We start from the raw sequence: 13,466 nt of genomic DNA on the forward strand, positions 1-13,466 counted from the left end.
CGGATCTAGCGGATCTCGCGTACGCGAATTTGCGGATTAACGGATTCGCAATCCGCGACAATACGCGAACTCTCGCGGATTTGCGGATTTTCCCGTTTTTTGTGTTGGCGAGCGTTCGCGCGGATTTTGGGACAATTTTGCAATTGCGAACTTACTTTTCGGCTCGCAACAGCCGCGACTATGTTGTTTCTACGTCTGGTTTATCATCACAGGTTCACAGCACCCTCTGTTTCACCACTGCCACCCTCTGGGACACCCATGCCACCCTCTGGTACATCCTCACTGCCACCCATTAGGTTTGTTTATCACTGTAGTTTATGGGGGTTGAAAAAAGCAAGCACACCTCCCCTACTTCAACTGCCATGAATTAATTTGGGGTTGATTAATGTGTCAGTTATTTTGAAAGTTCCAGTCTGGCTGGCACCTGCTTCCTTCCTTATCTGTAATTTGCTTTCTGTTGCAGTGCAATTTTTTTTCACAGGACCTTTATGGTCTACTTGTAGCTATTCTATGAGCCTGCTGTTTGGGTCATAGCAGGGTCATAGAATAGTTGCAAACTCTGGAGGGGCCCCTCAGGAAGCACTAGAGTGAATGTTACTAATGTTAAGTTTGAACTTTTGCACCTGCTCATTGCTTTCAGTTTAGCAAAAATCGTTTTTTCTGCAATTTCGCACGTTTTTTGGGGCGCGAATCCGTGCGAGATCGATTTCAGAAGCCGCGAATGCTTGCGAATACACTAAATTTTTTTTTGCGACGTGTATGTTCGCGTGATTTTGTGTGTGTTCGCGAGGCGCTTGTAGCTATACGTTTGCCAAGTTACCCTAGCGGTCGTACACGGGCGCGGCCATCTTGTTTGCGTGACGTAATTCCGTTTCCGGCCGCTATGTGTAATCTCGCAAACTGTGCTGCTCGCTAGTACAATTTTGCGCGTGCTCGCGAGGAAAATCTCGCGCGAACTTACCCACGCGGTCGTGAACGGGCGCGGCCATCTTGTTTCTCATTCATTGCTATGGTTCTGGGCATGCTTTCTGTATCCTCTCTGAATCTCTGCCATCCTTTGCTTGTTTGAAGTTTATTTGATCTATTTTACTTATTATCTATCCCTCTATTTTTCTAGCTCTATATTTTTGTGTTTTCTGCTGCTTTTAGTTACTTTTAAACTACTTTTTTAAACTCTTTTCTTTTCTTCTTCACTATTCTATTTCTTCTTTATCATTTAACTTTATTTCTGCCCAGACCATGGTAAAGGGAGCCGGGAAGCACCCTGAGAAGGGGAAGGGTCCCGCACCCCGTGCCCGGCTCCCGTGCCGGTGTTTGAGGGGGGAGCAAGTGGTGCCACGGGAGATCTTTAGCGCGGAGGAGGTGGCCGCACTCATCTTCCACGTCCAGCGCCGCCTCCCCAAGACGATCCTGGGAGGCGGCAAGATCGCAACCGGCTATGGCATCCGGGAGCGCCGGAAGCGGTGGGAGAAGGTGTGCCGGGCCATGTTTAAGCTCTCTGGGGTCCGGCGCACATATAACCAGGCCACCCACCGCTGGACAGATGTCATGGACCGGGAACGGGACTTGCTGGACGCGCTCGGCGTAGAGGTCCCCGGGCTTGGTGAGTAGTAGTAGCTATTCATTACTACTCTGTTTTATCCGGCTCTGTTATTTGCAAATCTTTGTTCTTTACCAAGAGCAATAATGCTGCCGATTACATTGTAGGTAAATTATATTTCAAAATCTTCTATGCATTTCAGGTGCACTGCTCTCCTTCTCAGTAGCCTTGCTTGCTACTATGCTTATTTGTTTTGTATTTTGTGTTCATTTCATTGGCCTGAGAAATTATGTATGAGTGTAGTGTAAAGATAAGAACTGCGTAATGCTAGACACTAAGGGTCATATTTTCAATTACCGGCGCATCCCTGCAAAGTAGCAGGGATGCGGCAGTAATTGTGTGCCATGCCACCACCACCCATTGGCCCAAAACGTCACAGAAGCCTTACGCATCTGTGCCGTAAAGGCGGCGCATTGCTGGAGTTGCGTGCCAACGATGGCGCCGCTCCAGCAATGCTCTGGGGTACCCTATCTCCCCAATGCTGCATCAAGCCGTACGTCGGCTTCAAGCGCGCAGGGTTTGAGTCATGCATCATTGTCCTAAAAGTGACTGATTGACATCTTGTAGATTTCCCTCAGCCACTTTTAGGATTCGTTCCTGCGCAGGTACGCCCTCCCTTGCGCCGTAACGCCCCCTGATGGCGCAGGGCTTTACAACGTGATGCATCGCCCATATGTGTTTTTTCTTTTAATATATACGCCGCACCAACACCATGGCGAGTCTTTTGTTCTGCCGCTGCGTCACAAAAGTCACGCAACAATGGAGGAAAATGAGCCGCAAGGGACTTCTAAATCAGCCCCAACAGACTGAAGTCCAGTCCTTCCTTTAGACACATTGCTATAAGAAGAAATAGTGGTGGTGGTCGGTGGATTGATAGTTTGAGTATTCACTGATCTGCAAGCAGGATGGACTTTGTCTGTCACTTCGCGTGCTGCGGACTGCTGCCTGCCAGGCCTAGGCAAACCTCTTTAGTAGTCTGTTTATTGAGTTACATAGGAACTTTCTAAGTCAACGGTCCGCAAATCAGGCAATACGAATAACGTAGTATACAACATGAGATAGATCCCGTGGAATAGTTGTCTATCTATTTGCTATTTCTCCAAAATATTTTGTTATTGTTCTTTTGAAATGTTTGATTTGGTTGACAAATCTCATCCATGTTTTCTGGTCTTTCTTTCTTTCATGTTGTACATCAGCTCCCCCCAAGGGCAAGAGGAGTCGGACACAGGAGGAGGAGGAGGAGGGTGCTGTTCAGGAGGATGCAGGCCAGGATCGGGCAGGCGAGGGCTCCTTTGCTGGCCCCAGTAAGTTTAAATTTTAATAAAAAGAACCTATTTTTTCCTAGCGTTCCTCATTCGATTTTTTCTAAATCGTCTTTGATCTTCTTGTAGACTGGATATAAATTCTTATCCTGCCTCGAATATGACTCCCTGTGGTATTACTAGATTATTCTTATTAGTCTGTCTGTGTAGCTAACTAAGATTGGACATTTGGCAATTCCATTGGACTCCCATTCTATTCAGCAATAGCTCTATGCACTGTCTCCTTACTGACTAGATAGTGTGGCAGAGTCATTTAGCTCCCGAAGTCACCGATGATTGATCCCCAATGATCTTTAGATTATCCTACGCAGGACAAGAGTACGGAGTCACAGTCAAGAAGTGTCAGAGGCACTCATGCTTGCAAAAATTCCAAAACCTTTAGCTCATCCACTCTAGTCTGGAGGACCAAAAACCACAGAGTCTATTTAAGTTTAAAAGCTTTATTAAAAGTAAACACATTTATTAAAATCAACTTTGTCATAAAACTATTTAACTGAAAACGGAAAAGTGCTTAGTGCTGACGATTAATTGGACACATTTCTTGTGGTCGAGCCGAGCTCTCACCTGGTTTGAACTTGATCCTGGTCGTGTTCTTAGAAGTCAAGCTTCTGTCTGTTAGGAGAAAAAGTGGTGCGTGTTAAAAATAAAAAGCAAGCATTCATCAGTTGTGCATAAAAGTGCAGCAAGACAACAGCCTTCCCTGGAAAAAGGGACATTTTTACTTTAGAGTAGGCAGTCACAAATTATTACATTGTATTCTGTTTTTTTAACATTTCTTTATTACTCCTAGACCAAATATTATATAGTAGTGAGTGGTGCATTCTAACATTCTTAAATGTACTTTGTAGGTGGAACATCTGGTGGCGGGGCCAGCGCGGAGGTGGCGGTGTTGGGCGAGGACTCGGAGGACTCTGGGGAGGATGCGGTGCAAGAGCCGGCGGACGGTCCTGTGGGGGTTCGCACGGTGGTGGCGGGAACAGGTAAGCTATATATTCCTTACTTATTGAGATTGAAGACTGCATAGTGTGCTTTCTGCACGGGTGTATTACAAATCAACCAGGTAGTAGCCTCCTCGAAATGTACTCCGACTTAGCTGTGAAGTTTTTGGTGAGAAGAATCCCAATAAGATCTTAGATGAACGTGATGGATGGGATGAACGAAAAGCGAAAGAAGGGTGTAAGTAAGTGGGACGCGAAATTTTATGATGGCTGGCAAAGAAGAACGATATGTGTTTGCTTGGCCCCCGAGGTGGCTGGGAAGGAAAGAATATGGTATGGTGCATGGCTGGGTCAATGATGAAGCAAGGATGGGTGGAAGGACAGCAGCCTGGGTGGGTGAAACAGAAACTGTATGTGTGCGTATACTTTGAATGAATGGATGCCTGGAGCATGGTATTCTCTGACTCTTAGATAGCACATGTGTATCTAGAGAGAGTAGACTGTCGCTGGATGAACTAAGTGTTACCTTGAAGAGCATGTACCGCCGCACCCGCGCGTCCGTTCCAGTGTAGGGAAGGCAAGGAAAAGAAATTGTAAATGTGTCCAATACTACCATGAATAGTAGCAGTACTTTGTATTGCAACTGCAAGCACAGCATATATCCGGTTATTACGGTGGACACTCCGTACCTCTCTTAATAACTTTAGTTTAGTTGTGGTACGTCATTCATGTGTGGGTGTATCACTGTTCAGTCAATATTAAGCAAAGCACCTAAAGTCATCCCATATGTCATCAAATACGTCCCATGTGAAGTGATAGATAATCAAATTATTTAGCTTCTTCATTTTCCTTTTCTAGTACTCATTTGCACTGTAGGGTCAAAGGTAAATTAATTAAGCAGTAGCCCTTGTAACAGAGTATTCTCAGTGCCACCCGTAATAGAAAAGTAATAGCTTCACCACCTGCATGTACTGGACCGGTACAGTAACGCCAGTCTGTCTCACTCATCATGGTGTGCAACTGTTTTTCTCGGGTGCAAGTTCACTGTGCTGCCATTCTGCCGGCTTGCATAAGATAACGTACCAATTTTCCTAAACAAGAGAGAAGAAGAAGAATAAGACTGGTGTACTGTCATAGTCGACTGTAATGGAAGTCCATAGTGGTCGTAGAATTTGTTCATTAAACTACCACTAATGTTAGAGCAAGGATGCAGAAGTGGGAGGTTACATAGATACTGTCCTCAATAGTTATGTACTGTGCTTTCAATTTGCTACTTGTACTGTGACCCAACTTTCGGCTCAATCACTTTGTGTTATTAATGCTAAGGAGCATTGGTTACAGACTATGTCTTTCTTTCTTCATATAGTTGCTCCTTCCAAATCGACATCACGGAGGGAGCAGGCTCGAATGGCCCGGCAACGGAGGCTGGATGCCACTGTCGCCGAATATCGGCGGCTGGTGGCCCTGGAGGAGGAGGAGGACACGCAGTCGACCGGTGCAACCACAACATCCTCGACTGGGACAGCTGCATCCTCCTCCGTGACCCCACGGGCCGCCAGCATGCGCAGTGCTCCAGCGGTACGGAGCCGGGCTAACAAAGCCAACCGCCACCGCCAAGCAGCAGAAAGACCAGCTGCCCCCCACAGGAGCTGCAAGGCACGCCAACGCCACCTAGGAGTCCGAATGTCCTACCTGGAGCAGGAGGTCCATAACTATAAGAACTTGGTGGAGGGCCTCCACTTCGAGCTTGCCACCCTCCGCAAGGAGTATGATGCCCATGCCGCAAAATGCACCAGCACCCTCCAGTAGTAGAGTGTCCCTTGCCCTTTTTTTAGAGACTTTTGGGGGGTGGGATTTGGGAGTTGGGTTCTTTTTGGGACTTTTCAAAGACAATCGTTGGGGTTAGGGAGGGTCTTGAGGGAGATTATTTTGTTAGGGCTACATAAATATACATTTTTAAACTTTATCTGACCATACCTGTTTTTTACTGCTTTTCAGTCGGGTGGGTGCGGGACGGGGGTGTAACAGTAAGTTTGTTTTCCTGAACAGTCGTAGGACTTTAGTAGTACTACCGTCAATCTCTCGTCTAGTCCTAATACTCCATTATACTACCTCCCACCAAACGCTTATCTTACCTGTAATTTGTGTTAGAAATTAGGGCTAGGCCCAGGGCTGGCTCCACGTGAAATGGGGATTAACGTTGGCAATCCTGGGCGGGTGAAATTTCCTCATTGCGGTGGTACTAGTGGTGTGACACAGTGGCAGTTGCATGCCTATGGAAAAAAAGAAAACGTTTCCTGGTTTGTCCTTACTGTAGCATTACAACGGTTACGGTACGATCGAGAATATAGCAGGTGACAGTACACTAGAACAGTGCCATAATGTAGCCTAACAAATGGTAAAGTATTTGCTTGCAAGTATAACTAGTACTTGCGTTGAATTTATTTGACATTGGCTCCTACTACTAGAAGAAATAGTACTGAAGCTGAGTAAGTCTAGAAGATATCCTTGTATTCCTTCACCAGCCTGTTGCTATGACCTTATCCTCCCCAGCAAGTGTGTGGAATTATTGATGTCATTTTAGTCAGACATCAAGCAAAACAACACAGCCCTGGGGAAGAGGGTTAGGGTTTGGAAAATGGATGGGAATGGGGGTTTCTTTTTGGGTAGGTTTTGTTGAGAGAAGAAAAAAAATGCACAGCCTGGACAAACAATAATTGAAGATAAAGAAATCTTTGGGTACAAACTAAAGCTAAGCACATGCAGTCACACTCATAGAAGAAAACAATGGATACTGTATCTGTATTCTGTATGTTGTTGGAGTTGTCCTGTTGAATTTGGTAAGTAAGTTGCATGCAGCAAACAATTCCTCTTATTAGTGGCACTCCTCCATTCCAGCTGACGCTTCGTCCATCAATGTTGGTGACCACTGACAGAAGACACCCTGTCCACTGCCTGCCTGGCGGATGTTGACTGAAACCCGGCCTATAATTATTGAACGGAAAACAGGAAGTGCTATTACAAAATACCACTGATAAATAAATATAAGGTATGTACGCTGTGTGGTGCAAAAAGTCACACTTTGATTTCCCTAATAGACAGTACAATATTTTTGAAATTGCGTGCTCTGTCTGAGTCACCTTTTTAAGGATAAATAAGTATGGCCAAAATATTATAGCGGATCTTTCCCCTCAAGGTAGGTGTACTGTAAACTGTGTTTTAGAACAAAATTTGACCTTCCCAGCAATGCTCCCACCAAGACCCTTACTAAAGCCAGTTGCAAAAATGTAGAAGACCCCCAATCAGATCTCCAAAACGATGCCTAGCAGAAAAATGGTGACAAAACGTACTTTGAAAGTAACAGTAGGCCCAAATACACCCTTACCGACCGTGGATTGTATTCAAACCACTTGCAAGCAAGCAAAAGTATCCATAGCCAGCATCGCTCCAAGAGTGCTCTAAAACCCCAGAGCTGCGTTGCAATAGAACACCCCGAAACACATGCAATCCTGCTGCTAGGGCTAACCCTTACAAAAAGTGCCAAAAGGTTTTTCCTTATGGATTTTGTCCAAAACACTTCTATCCGGTATTAGACCTTCCCAGGAATGCCCGAAGACCCGCCAACCCACCCGCAAAAAAGCACGCGACAACACCCCCAAACAGCAAAAAAGCTAAATCTCATACTTACAATATCTCTCGGCCTTCGGTCCAAACGCGCTGTGCAGCTAGGTCATCATCATAACTCCTGTTTTCCACCACGGATTTCCTGAAAAGCAAATGCAATCAAGATTAGACTGTCGCAGCAGTGCTCCCAGACCCCAAAACTCACCCACAAACACCCGGAACCCCGCCAAAGAGCACCTCAAAGGCAAGCAAGTCAGCAAAAACGGCAAGAAATTTCCACCTCATATTTGGTCCAAAACACTTTTATCCATTATTAGAGCTTCACAGCAATGGGCCCAAAGCCGTCAACTCACCCGCAAAGAAGTAGAACACCCCCACAAGTGCTGAGTCTTTCTTCATTGGGCGTAATCCAGCACTCTGCTTTGAGGGAAATCGCAGTCTGGAGGAGGAGGATAGAGGAGCATGTTCTTCAGAACTTGTGAACCTGAGGAATGTAGACTGCGACACCTTCAAATCAATAAGCAAACAAGTGAAGACAGTTCTGCTGATGGTCTTGTTTTTGGGATTAGGTGATTAAAGTTTGAATTAAATTAACTGTGCAAAACAAAGAAAGATAGACACACAGGAATAAAAGTGAATAAGGATGAAAAAGAAAGTTATTGATTCATTGTCTCATTTTCAGGGCTCGGTGTCAGGGAATAAGAAGAAGATCTCGTCATCATACTCTGCGAATTCAGGCAGGATGAGGTCAGTGCCACCGAACAGAGAACAAATCCCCTCATCTACGTTGCCGTCCTCCTCGTCTTCATGCGGCGTGCTTTCTCGTACTTTGTAATCTGGTGGTATAGGTGCTGATTCATCTTGATCATTGTCAGCCGCTCCACATTTTTGGGCGAGAGGCGGCTCCGTTTGGGAGTTACAATGCCACCAGCAGCACTGAAAACACGTTCAGAAGACACACTTGCGAGTGGGCAAGACAAATAGTTTATAGCCAGGTTGGAGAGCTGTGGCCACAATTGCTTTTTGCCATGCCAATACTGCAATGGCTCATCATTAAGAAAGACCTCTGTTGAGTCATTCAGATAGTCCTGCACCATCGACTCAAGGTCATCAATGGTTCCTCCACTTTGCTTACTTTTTGCTGTGCCTGTGACATTTTTTCGAGAACCATACCCAAGCAAACTTAGCCAATCCTCCACAGCAGCCACTGTTACTGTTGTGTGTGGTGCAGATGATCCAGTTGCCGGTGTCTTTAACGGCTGAGAGGTCACTTGTGCCCCAGCCACAGGTGCAGAAGTGGATTCTTGTGACTGTGGATGGCCTGCTGATGCTGATGCTGATGCTGATGCTGATGTACTGCCTTCTCCTTCAATAACCTGCCGTTCTTTTTCAAACCTCTTGGCTGACCAGGCTAGCCAATGTTTGTACTTTTGAACATCTTCATCAGCAAAAGGAAAGAATGCTTCGCCTGCCAGCGCCTTTTTGTAGCGTGGATCCAGAATAGTAGCACAAATGTAATGCTGTTCTGACTTGATCTTTTGAAGAGGTTCATCACCACGTAGGCGCTCTAATAATTTCTCAGACAAAATAAAAGGGTCTTTTTTTTTTACATCTTTTTCAAACTCAGAAGACACCGCCATCAGTTGGTGCTCCAGCATGCACAACAATGGGATAGCTTTTCCCAAATTACAGTCCTCCTGGCTGACTGCACGCGTGAAGAACTCAAAAGGACGAAGCATGTCTGTCAGGCTTTTAACTATGTCCCATTGCGCCGCACCCATCCGCAGGTCCTCCTTCTGAGATGTACCCTCTGTTAAGAAATAGTGATCGAGTACCGTATACTGCTCATACAGACGCTCAAGCATGTAGAAGGTTGAGTTCCAACGTGTTGCCACCTCCTGGATGAGTGCTTTCACTGGTATTCGACTTTGAAGTAGCAGCCTCCTCAGATGCTTCCGGGCCTTAAAAGAATGGCTGAAATGGTTGCACATTTTGCGGCAGGTGGCCATTACCGCGAACGCTGCACTGTCTCTATCACTCAAGAATTTTTGAACTACCAGGTTGATACAGTGCGCCAAACACGGCACTCTGAAATAGCCACCCAGCGACATGGCCTTAACTACATTGGCGCCATTATCCGTGGAAACATAACCAATCTGGCGTTTTTTTGGGGATAGCATTTTCAAGACCTTTTTGTTAAACTCGTCCAAAATGTTTTGGGATGTGTGACTTTTCTCCAAGCCAAACATGGCTAGTGTTGCATGTTTCCGAGCAGCTTTAAAAACTTGGTCCGGGTCAACACCTGCGTTTAGCTTTGCTTTAACACCTGAAAAAGAGACCCAGTGTGCAGTGATGCACATGTAATCAGCGCCTGCGCCACTGGTCCACATGTCTGTTGTCAGATGTATTGTGTGAACAGCACTCTTCTGCAAAGCTGCCCCAATCGCCTCCAGCACATCTTCATGTAGTGCTGGAACCGCAACTCTGGCAAAATAGAACCGGCTAGGAACCTTCCATTTAGGGCAGAGCGTTGCCACTAATTCTAGAAAACCTACAGCTTCTACAAAAGAAAAAGGGAGAAGGTCCACAGCTAGCATTTTAGCCAGCTTAGTGTTATACAGACGCGTCAGTGGGTGGTTGCGTTCATATGGCACGTCTGAAGAAAACATGGTTCTAATGTTGCCCTGGACCAAGCATTTACGGGATGATAATGACTTCGTTGACCCAATTTTGCTCGCTGGTGAACTTTTGCGCGTTGGTGTCTCACTCGCTCCAACACTCTTAGTGTGCCTCACATTGGGTGTGCTGCTGACAGGGGTACTGGGTGTAAGGGAAGTGTTTGACACGTCTTCTTCCACCTCGTCATCATCAGATGCAACATCAACGTTTTCTTGACTTCCAATTCGGGCTTCCTTGATCGCATCTAGGTGCGCAAACCATTTGACAGTGTGCTTTCTCTCAAGATGACCTCTCTGGCCTCCGGTACCATAGTTGGTACCTGACTTACCACGACTAACTGCAAGCTTACAAAGGGTACAAATGGCAAACTTTGGACTTTTTTGGCAAACAGTAAAGAAGTCCCAAACTGGGGACTTGAAGTGTCTGTGGGGCCTGGAGGAGGCGGCGATACTGGTGGTGGTGGTCATGATGCTAATGCCAGATGAAGTGGAGGATCTGGATTGCCCAACTTTTGTACGTTGTGCACTTTCACCGCCACTAATTAAGGTCGAGGTGGATGGAGGTCCCTTCTTGCCAGAAAGAAATATGGAAGCGGTACGAGTTAGTGTACTACTTAACTCCAATGATTGTGGTGGTGTTTCCACTGCCTCCTCGTCGACAACATCATCATCATCACGCTCAGCAGCTTTTCGGGCTAGGGTCAAAATGTCTGTTTGCTGCATGCCCGCTGGAGCTGCAGTGACCTTTATGATGACTGGGTCGTTGTTGTCAGAGTCTTCATCAGCAGCAGTATCCGCCACTTCTTGTTGAGCCTCATCATCACACTCCATAACTCTGAGACTTTGGACGAGCTTCCTTTTACGCTTAACTACCTTTGTCAGATCATGGTGTGCCTCACTCTCAGGCAGTGGTGCTGGTTCCCAATTTTGATCCGTATCATCAGAAGGAGGTGTGCTTGAAGAAGATGTAGACACCACCCTTGATCTCTTCCTTGCTAGGGGTGTGGAAGACAATGAATGATCATCAGGAGGAGTGTCTTCCTCAAATGATACCTCGCCTTGATTGTTGATTTCCTGATGTGCCCCTACTTCGGGAGGAACAACTATTGTGGGCACTTGTGACCCTCCATGCACCTCTGCTTGCGCATCTCCTTGCGCTGCCTCTCCTTCCACATGTACTTGGGCTTGTACTTGCACATGTGATTGTTGTTGCGGCTGTGGTTGTTCAACACTCGTCAGATGAGCTACAACAACCTGTGTTGATTGAGGGACATTGCTGCTGCTTTCTTGCGATGAGCCAACATCACTGGTCGATGGTGATTGAACAACTATACTGGCTGCCTCTGCAGCACTCAAGGGCTTGGACTTAAGTTGGCGTGGTGGTGGTGGTGGTGGCACTGAGCCCAATTGAGCGGGGGTGCTGCTGCCAGCTTGGACCCCAGCAGATCCCGCTGCTGCTGCAGGCATACTTTTTTTTTTACTCCCAAAAAAAGGGGCGGGCGGCACACCAGTCTCCTTGGTAACTTGCTTCTTCTGCTCCTTACTGGCACCTTTCTTGCTAGAGGAGCTACGGGTAACTTTTTTTGGGGCCATCTTCTTTAGAGCAGGTCAGAACAGCAGGCAGCAGTTGCACGAGTTGCAGAGTTGTCTGTGTGTACAGACGTGACGTCGCGTGACGTTATGCTGCACACACACACCGCTGCAGGACTTCTTCCTGGCACTGGTGGTTCTCTTGAGTCTTGTGCACCTAAAAGCAATGGAAGACAGAGGAACATCAGTTCAGTTATACACCCCAAAAAATCGACAAAACACAGAAAAATCAGCACAATCCCATGCCATCCATGATGTTTACATTGAAGACACCCCACAGAAAGACTAGGGACATGCAAGTATGCAACACTCACTACCCCTGGGCATAATGGATGAAAAGTAGGCAAAATAAGTGCAGGCCTCAGACACTGCCTCTCTTCAAAATGGCCCCTTACACGCCAAGCCAGTCCACATCAACAGTACACCCCAAAAAAACAGAAAAACAGCCAAAAATCACCACAATCCAATGCCATCCAGGATGTTTACATTAAAGAGAGTGAGACCACACTACAGGCACACTCAGTCCATGCACCACTACCCCTGGGCAAAAGGCCACACCAGCAGCCCCCAAAAAACGACAAAAACAATAAAAAACAGCACAATCCCAGCCCATCCATGGCCTCAATGGTGTTTAAATTCAAGAGGACACCCCACAGAAAGACTAGGCCCATGCAACACTCACCACCCCTGGGCAAAGGGCCCCACCAGCAGCCCCAAAAAAACGACAAAAAACAATAAAATCAGCACAATCCCAGCCCATCCATGGCCTCAATGGTGTTGAAATTCAAGAAGACACCCCTCAAAAACACTAGGCCCATGCAACACTCACTACCCCTGGGCATAATGGATGAAAGGTAGGCAAAATAAGTGCAGGCCTCAGACACTGCCTCTCTTCAAAATGGCCCCTTGCACCCCAAGCACATGTTGCCTGTACCAGCCAGCACTCAAGATGGCCACCACCACCACCCACATGGCCAGTCCACATCAACAGTACACCCCAACAAAAACAGAAAAACAGCCAAAAATCACCAGAATCCAATGCCATTCAGGATGTTTACATTAAAGAGAGTGAGACCACACTACAGGCACACTCAGTCCATGCACCACTACCCCTGGGCAAAAGGCCACACCAGCAGCCCCAAAAAAACGACAAAAAACACAAAAAACAGCACAATCCCAGCCCATCCATGGCCTCAATGGTGTTTAAATTCAAGAAGACACCCCACAGAAAGACTAGGCCCATGCAACACTCACTACCCCTGGGCATAATGGATGAAAAGTAGGCAAAATAAGTGCAGGCCTCAGACACTGCCTCTCTTCAAAATGGCCCCTTACACCCCAAGCCAGTCCACATCAACAGTACACCCCAAAAAAACAGAAAAATAGCCAAAAATCACCACAATCCAATGCCATCCAGGATGTTTACATTAAAGAGAGTGAGACCACACTACAGGCACACTCAGTCCATGCACCACTACCCCTGGGCAAAAGGCCACACCAGCAGCCCCAAAAAAACGACAAAAAACAGCACAATCCCAGCCCATCCATGGCCTCAATGGTGTTTAAATTCAAGAAGACACCCCACAGAAAGACTAGGCCCATGCAACACTCACTACCCCTGGGCATAATGGATGAAAAGTAGGCAAAATAAGTGCAGGCCTCAGACACTGCCTCTCTTCAAAATGGCCCCTTACACCCCAAGCCAGTCCACATC

General features: G+C 46.6%; 1 long non-coding RNA gene across 1 annotated transcript; it reads left to right on the forward strand.

The window, feature by feature from the left end:
• The first annotated feature begins 2,793 nt into the window (after positions 1 to 2,793).
• On the forward strand, positions 2,794 to 5,285 carry LOC144791395 (uncharacterized). The gene is made up of 3 exons (XR_013602378.1): positions 2,794 to 2,904; positions 3,771 to 3,902; positions 5,227 to 5,285. It is a non-coding gene; the product is annotated as an uncharacterized LOC144791395 (long non-coding RNA).
• Positions 5,286 to 13,466: the final 8,181 nt, after the last annotated feature.

Source organism: Lissotriton helveticus, chromosome 11, assembly GCF_964261635.1.
Source record: "Lissotriton helveticus chromosome 11, aLisHel1.1, whole genome shotgun sequence".
NCBI classification, from domain to species: Eukaryota; Metazoa; Chordata; class Amphibia; order Caudata; family Salamandridae; genus Lissotriton; species Lissotriton helveticus.